At 40.0% G+C, this 13261-nt stretch overlaps 2 protein-coding genes across 3 annotated transcripts in view; one reads left to right on the top strand and one right to left on the bottom strand.

The window, feature by feature from the left end:
* The window catches only part of CMSS1 (cms1 ribosomal small subunit homolog), a 1251672-nt gene that overhangs the window by 577827 nt on the left and 660584 nt on the right, over nucleotides 1-13261 (bottom strand). The window lies entirely within an intron of this gene.
* FILIP1L (filamin A interacting protein 1 like) overlaps nucleotides 1-13261 on the top strand; it is an 840953-nt gene that overhangs the window by 307219 nt on the left and 520473 nt on the right. The gene's annotated exons all lie outside the window — the stretch shown is intronic.

Below are 13261 nucleotides of genomic sequence, written 5' to 3'. Positions count from 1 at the left end.
GAGGCTGTCTGCAAGACATGGGTGTGTGTGGGGGCAGGGACTGCTGGTTATGATAGCATTGTAAATGATAAAGCTGGTTTTCAAGATGATGTGTGACAGCAAGGGGAGCCAAAGCGCAATATTGGCCCCTCCTACCAAAACAACTTCATTAACTTCCACGCCCATCAGATACCTCCGTACAGCTGGACACATTTTTGCACATAACCTGTGCATACATAAAACCAGAGGCAGGGTCATGCCTTCTCCTACCTTGCACCAAATCCTGGAACAACCTGTCCCTTCACATCAGAGCTGCTTCTTCAGTTTCACATGAAACTGAAGACCTGACTTTTCACCTCCACTTAGATACCTATCAGGTGACTTACGCACGCTATAAATATCCATAACATAATATAACATTGAGTTCCATAAGAAAAGGGGGACAGTATTTCTTCAGAGCCTGGCTGAGATGTTCTGCAACATGTACGATACCCATGGGGGAGAGAATGGGGCATATGGGGATTACAGTGGGCCATGGAGCAGGGCATTACCACCACTCAGACGTATGAGGGCCTGAACAGCAATTCTGAAACCGCTTTCTAGAAAGAACAGTTTCATTTTCTTTAGAGAAGAGAGCTGGTACCAGGAAATGTATACCTTGAAGGTAAGCTTGGTGTCTAAAGTGAATCCAAGTGATTTGGAATTGGAGAAAGTCAAGGTTCAAAGCTGTCAAGATTCATCTCATTGAGCCAGGTTTGAACTATTTCTTTGCTGCTGTTCTTAGCAAATAACAGGAATTCTGGTTTGGCAGGGTTGAATTTCAGGTAGGCAATGAACATCCAGGTCTAAAGGAAGTGCAGTGCTTGAGGTGTTGGATGTTTCAAGTGGAGGAGACTTTCATGTAGAGTTTCAAGTAGAGTTATGTATCACCAGCATATAGATGAAATTTGAAGATATATGTCAGTAGAGCCTTAAATAGCTCCATGTGGACTCTGAAGATGACAGGGGACAGTATGGAACCCTGGGGGACTTCGCAGGTGATGGGGATCTTTTGGGACTTAGAACTGGTGTCAGTTGGTGGAGAAGCAGTAAAAGGCATTGCCAGTCAATCCCACCGGAGACTTCAGGATATTGATGAGCCTGGGATCAATGACTGTGTCGAAGACAGCTAAGAGTTTAATCAGGCAGAAATTACCTTTATTTGTGTTATTTTGGAGGGCATATTCTATGATATGTAAAGTAGCTGTTGCCATACTGTAGCATGATCTGAAGCTAGATTACTAGCCTTGGGGGAGATGGTTAGAACTGATGTTATCTTCGAGTTAAGCACAGACAGTTTTTTCAATAATCTTGATTTGAAGGGTATGTGAGTGATATGTAGGTAGCTGGTGATGTCATAAGGATCTAGTGTAGGTTTCTTTAGGAGGGGAGGATCTGGCCTGTCTTGAAAGCTCCTGGAAAGAAGCCTTGAGTAAGGGAGGTGTTGACAATGATGAGTTGGAATGAGAGAGTTTCCTTAGTGAGACCTGCTGGTGCACCACAGAGGTGGTCTTCCCGCCTCAGGTTCAGAAACCACAGGCGTACTGGTGAGACACCATACCCTACTCACCATCAGAAGACAACTAGATCTTTGGACTTAGTAAGCAGTGTAGCAGTCAGATTCATTCAACATGGATCAATAACATAAGAACCACAAACAATTGTAGACACCATGAACAATTTAAACACTAAATCAAACTCCAAACCACAAAGTTTCAAAGCTTTATTACAATCCCAAAATCAATGTAACGTGTATGGTGGCAAAACTAAGCTATAAACGTACATGAAAACCACAAGGTGACCAAAACGGCTAAAGAGATTTTGCCTACTAGACATCAAAACAGTTAAACACTCCATAAGAATGAAATAAATCAGCAACACTGCAATATGCACATTAATTTCAGATTTCAAAGCAGATGATGGTGACATCAATAAAAGATCAAAATAATTTTTTTAGCAATCAATTTCAGAGGTGGGCCATCCTTATCTTTAACACAAATTTTGACTTGCATGTGAGTTTAAACGTGCTAACACATGCAGGCAAAAACAAAAAGGGAAAGACAAAAATCATTTGGAAAACTCATCTAACTAGGGCAACTCTCTATAAAAATATGCTGGTGTAATTATCTAAGCTAAAAATGAAACAAGAAACCACATTAAGTTATACATCTCCTCATGGGACAGCAGACAGGAAAGTTTTATCAGATGAGCATTCACCTTCCTGCAACATCAGTATACAGCAGCGTCAGGACAGTGCAGAACCCGGGCTGCACATAGGACAGGTCAGCAGTTCAGCGTTTATTGGGCATATTAGTACTGAACAGCATAAGCAAACGGGGCAATTAAAATATGACTTTATTCATCAGAAGATAGCTAAGGGCTAGAGTCATTCAGAAGGAGCAGAGGGCAGCACCCTGTCTGGGATCATGAGCGCCTCAAGACTGACTCTAGCAGAGTTCTAGATGGACTAACTCAAAGTTTCAAAGTCTCTCACTAATTAGAAACATCCAGGGGCCTATTGATTGGTCCTCAAGGTGGATGCATTTTATGCACGAAATTCGTCATTCATCGGTAGCCAGTTACACCATCAAGTTTGCAACTATTCTGGATATTCTTTGGGAAAGCATGAAGTCATTTGAACGATTTCATACACATCCGCCAAAATATTGCATTTTCTAGTTGTTTGTTATTTCAAAATTCTTTCTCACAACAGAGAATGAACTAAACAATTCTCACATGCAGCTTATAAAAGTTTTCTGTCAAGTTCAACAGCTAGAACAAATATTGTTGCATAGTTAGCACTTAAACATGTTCTTCATCTTCAATACAATAGGACATTCAACATCACAGCAACCTAGGGAACAATTCAGGTCAGCGGGAACAGAAAAAGCAAGTCATTTTCCTCTACTGCTGCAAGAATGAAACTTCAGGCCTAGTACAGCTAACAAAGCCTAAGTGCACATTAATATAATTAGTAGACATAAATCCTATTGTGCCCCTTACAATTTGAATCAAATATGCAACAAACAAAAAATGTTCTGCAAAGATTATTTATGGCATATTAGAACACAATTTAAATGTGCATTTAATTCTCTGCACACATGCAACTCATGTTAATATAATCCATTTAATTCAAGATAAGTACAATTAATTCATGATCATTTAATACTCATAATATACTTCATTTCTACTGTTTCTTCTTAAAAATAATACTTTGAACATTAATTTGAATTAGTAATTCACTGAAATATAAATGCACAATGTCTTTATGTTAAAATGTGATGCCAAAATACGAACAGAGGCCGCATTGTCCACCATAATTCAAATGTGCACATTTTACGTTTCCATGTTAATTTTTCTGTTAGACTTCTAAATGAAGGTTTGTAAGTCAGCATTAGCTTACCTCTATGGCACTAATGAATTAGTAAAATTCAATCTCTATCAGAGATGTAATAAAGGGTGAGACATAAGCTCAATAGGAAGTGGTTTTATGTGAGTATAAGGTACCTCCTCCCACATTAGAATGTTGAAATATCCGTTACCGTTAAACCCTTTTGCAAACAAGTTCAAAATCATCTTTCACAAAAAGAAATATGATGACACACACAGAAGAAAGACAACAGCCCCAGACCACAGTACCTAGCATTTGCCAGGCATGTACATGCAGGTCACTCATATTGCAATACATGCTCCTGCCCTAGAGCACGAAAGGACAGGAAGCCCTAAAACAATGTTACAATAGGCCTTTTTGACAATAAACAATTGAAGGTTTTGTTATAAGCAGCCATGATTTTTATGACTGACAATAATAGGGGATGAAGTAAAAAAACACAATTATCCTGCCAACATGTCTCAATTTAACTGGGCGATAAATATGCTAAAAATATTAAGTATATATTTGATAGTGCAGTGTGTTGTAGTAGTTTGTGACTCCCATTCAAAGAGTGGTAGCAGGAACATGCCATAATGGCCAGTCTGCAGTTGCAGACATGTGTGATGTCATGTAGACACACAATGTCAGGCTTCACAAGAATAAAATAATTCACCAAGAAGAAAGGAAATTATCAAATAACTACAACAGTTTTTTTTCTAAATTCTAGTAGAAAGCTGTATTGCGTACTTAGGACTCATTGTCATTTGGCATAAAAAGCGAACTGGCAACTGACAAAAATTCTGGAATGGCAACTAACAGTAGCCATTAGATCTCTATACAATAAACAAATCAAATAAAACGTGGCCCAGCTATAGGAAATGTGTGAGACGGTTGATAACAACAGATTTAAATAACAACTGTGGTGACAGTAGGCTTAAAAACTGTGCAGAACAATTTAGTGAGGCTTCTAGAAGAGAAAGATGTAGAGTTCTAGGTCTGTTAAGCATATTTTATCAACTGGGATAGGGTAGAAAATCTAGTTTTCAGTTTAGAGGTTTTGCTCCCAAGTTATTTGCCCCTGCTTTTAAGGTTCTGGGATTCCTTTTCCACAGCTCATATTTATGCAATTGTTGACCGCTTCCATTTCAGTGACAGTAATCGGCTTCAAATCATTTATCTAGACCATAACTGGTCTCATGTTTTTCTTCAGCTTTGGCAAAACAACTTCCTGCTAAAGCATTTCTCCACTTAGGATTATGCTTGAAACAAGGTCAATAAATCATTTCACCCAGTATCAAGGTGTGGAGACATAGGCATCAAAATGTACCAACAAATCAATTTAGAGTGATAGTATGACCAATGTGGCCACATAAAAAAAACTCCAGTCTAGAAAAGTTAAAGGATTTTATCACAAACTCAGACTCAAAGTCATGTAGAGAGTTCTCAACACAAAGTTATAAAAATACAGAATCGCCAAGAGTTGACCACGGTGATGCAAAAGATTCAAGAAAACTAACATCAGAAGAACTAAGCATTCAACAAACACAATGCAAATCATCAGAAAAATAACCTGATGTACGGAAAACAAGCACTATTCAGTTCTTATAAGCATCAAGGCAATTTAAAATGTTCTAAATTTAGCTAGCTAGGGCAAGGGAAACCCTACAGATTATCAAGTCAAATGTTAACATGTGCTGGGCTCAACACATGCAAGCAAAAGGTAAAACGAAAAAGGACAAAAACAATTTGGAATAATTACATCTGGGGCAAAAGGTAAGTAACTAAAGTAGGGAAAAAGGGAAACTGTCAGAATGTCAGAAGCTTGGTCAAAAGTCTTCCTTTTGGGGTCAGGTTAAAAATTATAAGTTTCAGCAAAGCATTTCAAAGTAGAGTGAGGGAAGAGGGGTTTATATCTCTCAGATTCCAAGGGTCAAGCAAGAAGTGAAAAGTTGGAAAGACTGACCAAAGTCCAACTGGGGCACAGTATATTAAAGTTCATAGTGCAAAATGATTCATCCATCCATCACTCCACATGATGTGTAAGGTGTAACTGTCCAATCACAGGCAGTCGTATGACATAAAACTGCAACCTCAGTGAAGATTCCCATTACCAACATGTAGAAAGATTCCATCTTAGCTCATCCATGCGTGTTGAAACATTTGTATACATAGTCCATTCCACAGTTCCTGAATGTACTTAAGTTTCTTAGGCTCACTATGTGTAAAACAATAGGGCATCTATTACAAAGCTAGCATCTCATGGGAACGAAAGGAAAGTTCACATTAGCAAGAATGACAAAACATTTCCCGAACGGTAAGGAAACAGGGCATTGCAGGCCTCACTTAGACTAAGCAAAATGAATTAAAATGGCACATACATTTATGCAAATAATGCACATAAAACATTCAAAATTATGAATTCAACATTAAGCTTTTTAGATGTTCATGTTGCAGTAGATTTAAAATGAAATAAATCTGTTAATGCACTGCATTGACTATGTGCAGAACTACATTTTTCAACTCTGACATGTAAATTAAAAAAAAATTCTCTTCAGAAAACTATTGTCATTTTAGTACATTCTATTAATTATCCTAAGTATAACATAGAACTGAAATAATTTGTTATACATGAAGTTTAAAGGATATACCACAACAGTTTAGTCTAGTAACCTACAGTGAACGCACATTAATATAGGCTTTCAGTGCCCCACTTTACAATGAATCTATTAGTACTTTGATTAATAAATACATAGATACTCACATATGGATGATAACTGCGACGTTAGGGGTAGCAATAACATTTCTGTTACATTACTTCCAATTTTCATAACATTCAGGCATGGAGACATTTCAAACGATATTTGTTTTGTCTTTTATGGTGTACCCTATCTAATTATCCTTCACTGGTATAATTAAGATTTACAGAGAACAATCTTTCTGATGCTAGGTCAAGAGTGTGAATGAAAGACATGGGCCATTGTGCTTGAGGTTCTTTTGTTCTTGAAGTATTCGTAGATTGGGTCACACTGCTTATGCAGTTGTATTTGTGGTTTATGGCAAATAAAATCTTCCCACCAGAGTTCCGGAATAAATGTAATGAAAAATAATGTAAAGACATAGGGCCAGATGTAGGAAGCGAAAAACGCAGTTTGCGAGGCGCAAAAGACTGAACGCGATGCAGAGTCACATTTTGCGAGTCGGTACCGACTCGCAAAATGTGATTCCGACTCGCAAATAGGAAGGGGTGTTCCCTTCCTATTTGCGACCGCATCGCGATGCTGAGTTGCTTAGTGACCGCGAAAGCGGTCGCAAACCAACTCGCAGTTACCATCCACTTGAAGTGGATAGTAACCCATTCGCAAAAGGGAAGGGGTCCCCATGGGACCCCTTCCCCTTTGTGACTGCCCACAAAAATATTTTTTCAGAGCAGGCAGTGGTCATATGGACCACTGCCTACTCTGAAAAAAACGAAACCAAATGGTTTCGGAATTTTTTCCTTTTGCAGCTCGTTTTCCTTTAAGGAAAACGGGCTGCAAAAAGAAAAAAAAAAAAACTTCTTTATCAAAAAAGCAGTCACGGACATGGTGGTCTGCTGTCTCCAGCAGGCCACCATCCCTGTGAGTGCCTAGAGTCGCTATGGGGTCGCAAACTGCGACCCACCTCATTAATATTCATGAGGTGGGTCTTTGCGACCCCATAGCGAGTCGCAGAAGGTGTCTGAGACACCTTTCGGCATCTCGGATTGCGAATTGCAATTTGGGAGTCGCTATGACTCGCAAATTGCAAGTCGCAATTTAATACCTACCTACACCTGGCCCATAGCCTGCATTAGAAGAGGGTTGTCAAAGTCTTAGCAAGCTTTAGAAATGTCAACCAGTTCGACAAATTTTGCAGGTCAGAAGGTTAACTGGCATATTTACAGTCTTTGCACATATTTGTTTAAATTCATTTTCGGAATGGAGTCATGGTTAAATATAGCGGGTCTATCTAGCAGTGAGTGAGGAAACTGGAAAGCAGGGGGACTCAAAACCTTTTGACAATATGGCAGCGTAAAGTCCACCAACATTATAGGTGCCCGTCGCTTTTGGAATATGATCCCTTGGGCAAACCTTAGTTTTCCCTAACGGATGCTACCTTCTAACAACCGACTGCTTCAATTACTACCTGCCCACTCAATGGAATCAGAGGTCAGTAGGTGGCACCACCACCACTGACTGTGATGGAGCTGAAGGCCCATATTTGGGAAGAAGGTGGGAAGGAACAGCATGGCAGCTTCACAGCTCAGTGATATGCAACTGCATATTATCTGACATGAGCCAACTTCTGCCAGACTCCAAAACGACAAGAGCAAGTAAGCATACATATTTCTGATACTGTATGCTAGACCAGTTTATGTTGAGTTATAGAGTGCCGCGTGCACTCCCAGAGCAGCTTTTGTTTCATAAATGGCACAATAGCTTCCAATTGCTTTAATGTTTTAATAGTTCTTCACTCGAGTCATACACTTAATGTACTTCATTTTATAGTATGCTTTTCATAATAAGGGAACAATCACCTCCTCATTTGTTTGTCTAGGGAAGAAGCAGGCGAAGGCCAGTGATTGTGGAGATATAAGATAATACCGTGATGTCATAAATACTGTAACTAATGGGCTGATGGTAGTATCTGAAAATATAACTATAAAATAAATAATTTCTACCTGGCATATTGCACCTAGTAACACAGTAGTGCAATACATCTTACCTAAATAGCTCATCTTTACATTATCTTACATTTAAAATATATACATATAAGAGTGAGAAAGGTAACTTTTTAGTCTTGGGGTGATAAACAAATTAGGCTGATACATGTCTGGGCCCATTCTGAATTAGGAATTAGAACCCAGAACTTCGGGCTGGCAAGAAACACAGTTGGTTGTGAGAGAAACAAGAACACAACAGTGGCATTCTCTAAACCTTACGCCAAGAAATGGCTCCAAATTACTGTATCAGAATCCCAGCATACCCAGCATTAAAAGGTACAGAAATCAGACATCATACACAATTATCTATGAATAAGTAAACATCTTTCAGACAGCTATCTGTTATATGCATTCTTCACATATAAAGCATACCAGTAGCGAAGAATGGGCCTTAAAAAAGCTTAACATAACAGATGCTCAAAATTAACATGCCCAAAAACGTAGTAACAAGCCCAAAAATGTGCAAACCCTTCATAAAAAGCACACATAATTTTCTGGAAAATCCTATAAAATTGGCCTCCTGTGACAGCAAGGCTAAAAGTTAGTGGCATGAAGAAGAGTGGAGTGTCCTACAGTGGAATGGCGCAAGTGGATTTAGTGTTGTAGAGTGAAGTGGCAGAGAGTGTTGTGTATTGGAGATGCATATTGTGGAGTCATGTAGAGTGGCACACACTGGAGTGGCATGGCGTAGAGTGAACTGGGGTGGAGTGCACTGGCATGGAGTGTTGCAGAGTATAGTGGCATAGGCTGCAGTGGCACTGAATTCAGCAGCGTACAATCCAGTGTTGTAGCGTGGAGGGGCGCAGAATGGAATGGCTCAGAGTGGAGTGGTGCAGCTCAGAGTGGCGCCAATTAGAGTAGAGTGGCGTAAAGTGCAGTGGCGTAAAGAGTAGAGTGGAATAGTGTGCAGTTCTATAGAGTGGTGCAGACTAGAGTAGCACAGAGTAGTGAAGTGTAAAGTATAGTGCCATACAGTGGCATAGGGTGCAGTGGTGTAGAGTGAAGTAGCGTAGCATGGAATAGCATAGAGTGGAGTAGCGTAGAGTTCAGCAGTGGAAAGTGCAATGTTGCAGAGTAGAGTGTAGTGGAAAAGAGTGGCGTAAAGTACAGCGATGCGGATTAGAGTGGGGTGGCATAGAGTGCAGTGCTGTGGAGTAGAGTGACGTACAGTGCAGTGGCATACAGTATAGTGACATGGTGTAGAGTGCTGCAGGTTAGAGTTGAGTTGCATAGAGTGGCACAAAGTGTAATGGGGTAGAGTAAAGTGGGGTACAGTCAGTAAAGTAGTGTACAGTGCAGTGGCATGGAATGCAGTTGTGCAGAGTAGATTCAGGTGGCATACAGTGGATTGGTGCAGAGTACACGGGCATAGAGTTGAGTATTACAGAGTAGAGTGTATTGGCATAGAGTGTATTGGCATAGAGTGCAGTGGCATATAGTGCAGTGTGTTGTAGAGTACAGTGGAGTAGGGTGGAGTTGTGCAGATAAGATTCATGTGGCCTAGGCTCGAGTCCTGAAGAGTGCAGTGGCGAAAAGTGCAGTAGTGTAGAGCAGAGTGGCGAAGTGTGTGTTGGCATGGAGTGGAGTGCTACAGGATAGAGTAGAGAAGCATAGCATGAAGTGCCGTGCAGTGGCATAGAGTGGAGTGGTAAAGAGTGCAGTGGCAGATTGTGGTGCAGAGTAGAGTGGCGCAGAGTGGAGTATTCATGGTGTGGTAGCACACTCCCATTACAGACAACAAAATTTCAATTGAAATGACCGTTATATTTGAACAGACATACGATTTAACTAATAATACTATACAGTGCACAGCCTAAAATGTGTGGAAATTGCATCACTAGTTTATTGAGTCATTTTGATCATATGAAAATATTTGTTTCCAACACGCCTCAGAAATAATAAACAATGTGCTTCATTTGTTCATTCATAATTCTGACATATTCTAAAATACTTACACAGTTCATTTAAATGTTGTGCTAGAAAAAAAAACTTCTTTCCTACTCCCAGTATCGAGCAAGATTGTCACATAAATCCTCTTACGTTGAAGTCAGAGAAAGAAAAGTAAACAAGTGCCCTTGAAAGACTGCACCTGCCATATGACCTCTGCATTTGAATGCACAGCAAATGTGACGAGATAGGAACAAGATTACAGGCCTGTTTACAGAAAGAGAACATTCAGAAGGATTCTGTAAATAAGTTTTGACAAGGAAGGGATCAAGCTCAAGCTGACCAGCTTATAACAAATAAAGCCAGCAAATGGAAAGCAAGAAAATGTGAGTTACAAATCACTAAGCCGATGGCAAACAATGGAAAGAATGCCTTCCTAGGTCAGCTTTGTGAATGTCCTAAAGATGTCTTTAGCAACAAAAAAAACAAAAAAAAAACGCCCTAGCTTAAATATGCTTGACACGAAGTGGTTTACTGTAAGGACTTTTAGTGGGGCTCGAATGAAGGAATCTTTTAGAAAAGGAAATGCGGGCTCTATATATAACCCACAGGCAGATCCAACATCTGTAGGTTTAGTCCCACCATTTTGCAGCTTCAGTGGTCCCCCCTTTTCCGTGGCACTCTCTCCCACCATCTCCAAATGGTACTGGTGACCTACACATACGACTCTTGCGGAGTACAAATCCACTGATTGCTTATCTTCATATAATTGAACCTGAGATCACTAAACCCCAGTCATCCCTACCACATCTGATGAACCTAAATATATCTGCCAATCGATTGACCTTGACCCATTATTCTTTTTGTTCTAGTGCATAACTGTTTTGCATTAGCATGTCTCTCCTTAACTAACTAAAGTTATGTAAGTGCTAAATGTGGTATTCTTACAAAATATTGCCTGAAAAATATTGTAGGTCACAAATATGTCAAAAATATTGTAATGTCAAAATATCATGAGACCTTATAAAGAAGGTAAGAATAATGTGTTTTAGGTATTTATTTTTTTAAATTATAGCATATAATATAATTTTATTTAATACAGTTGAACAAAATATTGTTTAATTTGTTTGGTAAATACTAGTTATATTAGTATAAGTTGAGATAATTATAATAACTTGTGTTTGTTTTAGCATAGTTTGCATAAAAAAATTCATTTTCTTGTGTAACTCTATTCATTACATTTTTTAATAGAACAAAACAAAGAGGCATAATATCCACAATTGCTGCATCGTTCCCTCTTGAGGATACATATACACCTTCATTATATTTAATTCCAGGAATCAACATAGCGCCAACTGAGTTAAATCAGGAAAGAAAAAGGCTGCGTTCCTATAAATGATAAATCCTCCCATCCCAACTAACCCTCCAACTCCTAAATAAAGGGGTAGGAACGATAAGTCCCCCACCACCCACCTCGATACCACACAACATCTGGAATTCAGATACACAAAGTATAGTCCGCTCAACCTCCAAATACTTAAGAAGAGACTTGAAGCTTCAGTAGTTGAAATAGGTAGGTTTCAGTCAAACAAGCCCAAGGAGTGCCTCTGGGAAAGGAAGACAGTATTGGGAAGGCTGGTACACATCAGTCTATACTGAGGTGTCCACATGGCCTATAAACATAAATAAGTTCCGCAAATGTTGCTGGTAAGATTCTCCATAGTCAGGAGGGACTGAATTATATGGACCGCTGGAACAGTTTCTGTTTTATTCCAATTGTGTGCTATCCCTTGTTTGGTCACTCTGAGGCATTGTTACACCATGTGCCACTCGTATTTCAACAATAGCTTAAGTGCAGGGGGTTTTATCCTTAAGTGTAACAGTTTTGGCATTAAGAGCAGCAGGAACAACAAAATTCCTTTCAACATGTCTGCAACCTTTTCCTAGAACTGCCGAATTTCGGATTAAAGCCACTAAGTGTGCCGTGCATCCCTAAGGAACCCACACCATTTCCAACAGTTGGCGCTTAAATTGGGATACAAATAATATAAACGAGCTGGAACGCAGTGCACACATACCACACCTTGTAATGGATTTCTCTACCATGGAAGGCAATGGAAGATCAGTGTACGTCCAGTCAGAGCCTCTTCCCACAACCTCTGAGTAACGTGCATTCCCAGTAAGCACTCTCATGGTTCATCATGCTTCCAGGCCCGTGGAGCCTTTGGAGAGAGTAATATGCAGTACAGGCTAAAAATAGTGTCTTTAGTCCAATGGCATTTAGTTCTATCTTGTTTAACTGCTTATCGGGTATCAGGTTAGAGAACCCAATGACGATATGAGCATAAACTGGGCGTTCTTTCTCTGATAAGTGAAACTGTGCTTTGCATTGCAAAAATGATTTGGGAGAAGAAGCATTAAACTAATTTAAAACCACCTGGCAACCCCCAACCCTCAAAACCCCAAAAGCATTATTAAAATGGATAGGTGTGTGGGGCGCAGAATACTTCACCCACTGCCAGCCCACCTCATAAGAGTCCCAGATCCTCACGGTCAGGCATGGTAAAGTACATAGGGATGCATTGGGAGGTCTGTATTGTTTCTCCAAATAATAAACTCTCACAATGGTTTGTAGATCGTTGAGTGCCACCTGCCTTCAATAATTTCGGATTCTAGCATGGACCACTCCAATGCCATCTGCAGCTGGGCAGCGGCATAATTGTGGGCAATGCTAGGCATAGCCATCCCTCTAGCCTGAGTCTGTAAGTTATGAGAGAGCCTAGGTGGTTTGCTCCTCCACACAAAGCACATCGAACTTCATTAGGCTCGATTTAAATAGAGCATTCAGCCAAACCGGAAGACCCTGGACCAAGCATAGGAGACGCAGGAGAATATGAATTTTGACAGTGTTAATCCTGCCCATCCCCTAAAAGGAAAGATCAACCCAGTGTTTTAAGTCCTGGGTGGTTTAAGTAATTTTAGCGATTCGCTAAATTCCTGGGACCATGCAAACCCAGATACATTTATGACCTCCTAGACTAGCAGAAAAGGATACGTTGGCTCAGCTCTGCCACCTCGCCCTCCCCGAGGGTCCAGACGAGGGCGTCTGATTTATCAAAAGTAATTTTATGGTCCAACACAAAATCTAAGGTTCAAAGAATGTCCATGACTTCAGGAAGGGAAGACCGAGGGGAGCCTAGGGCAACCAGAATGTCATCTATGTACAAGATGATTTTATATTC

Source organism: Pleurodeles waltl, chromosome 8 (genome assembly GCF_031143425.1).
Source record: "Pleurodeles waltl isolate 20211129_DDA chromosome 8, aPleWal1.hap1.20221129, whole genome shotgun sequence".
Classification (NCBI taxonomy): Eukaryota; Metazoa; Chordata; class Amphibia; order Caudata; family Salamandridae; genus Pleurodeles; species Pleurodeles waltl.
Note: the sequence above shows the minus strand (reverse complement) of the source record. Positions and strands in the feature narration are given on the sequence as shown.